This window comes from Mastomys coucha, unplaced genomic scaffold (genome assembly GCF_008632895.1).
Source record: "Mastomys coucha isolate ucsf_1 unplaced genomic scaffold, UCSF_Mcou_1 pScaffold6, whole genome shotgun sequence".
NCBI classification, from domain to species: Eukaryota; Metazoa; Chordata; class Mammalia; order Rodentia; family Muridae; genus Mastomys; species Mastomys coucha.
Genome location: NW_022196912.1, coordinates 29,884,720 through 29,885,698, shown reverse-complemented (window position 1 = coordinate 29,885,698; position 979 = coordinate 29,884,720). Strand labels below are relative to the sequence as shown.

General features: G+C 43.5%; 1 pseudogene; it reads left to right on the top strand.

The window, feature by feature from the left end:
• Positions 1-401: 401 nt before the first annotated feature.
• LOC116080657 lies at positions 402-738 on the top strand (annotated as a pseudogene).
• Positions 739-979: the final 241 nt, after the last annotated feature.

Genomic DNA, 979 nt, shown 5'->3' with positions numbered 1-979 from the left:
CTACTCCCACTCCTACTCATAGCCTGCCTTCACTGGGGAGTCATTTATAACCTCCTGTCTTTAGCTCTACTGATGCTGGCTTCTCTGGTGAGCTTTCCAGAAGGTCTAACCATCACTGCATACTGCAGGGAAGTTGACTGGGTAGTTCAATAAGAGAGAAAAGAAATAACAGATTTTATAACCAAAGCTTTAAGCAGTCAAATATTCCAGAGTTGGGGAGTGGAAATGCCTACATGTACAAATATTGCTGATTCTAAAGTGCTCCGAGGTAATTCCAAGGAGACTGGGCTGTGCCATAGGGCTGATGCAGAGGGTTCTTATAAGACAGCATAACTGAGAGGGAAAGCCGGGTCACCTCTGAGGAGCCGGTGACGGGTTGGAGTGTGAGTAACAGTGCGGAGATGTGGTTTGAGATTCTCCCTGGCCTTGCCATTATGGGGGTGTGCTTGGTCATCCCCAGGGTGTCCACTGCATACATCCAGAAATTCTCCAACGGGGGCAAGGAAAAAAGAGTTGCTTGAGTTCAGTACCAATGGTATTTGATGGAACGCGATAGACGTATCTCTGGAGTTGATCGCTACTATGTGTCCAAGGGCTTGGAGAACATTGACTGAGGAAGCATTTTCCTGGCTGATGAAAAAAATTACTCAGCTATGGTCATCTGTTCCTGTTAGAAGGCTATGCAGTGTATTATATACTATGCGCATGTTATGAAATGCATAATAAAAGTTAAAAAAAAAAGACAGCATAACTGATTTTGTCTTAGGGAGTTCCTATTGTACAGGGAATATTCCATGAGTATCTAGATTGATACTGACTGTAGATTACCATTGTGATGAAAAACCTAGAGGGTTATCCAGTGTTGATAAAAATCTAGTAAGCTAAGAATCCCTTTATACTTCAGTTTTCAGCCATTTGCTGCAGACTCTGCATAAGTGCCTGGTAGTGAATAGGCCATCAACAATGGGAGGAGCTTCCT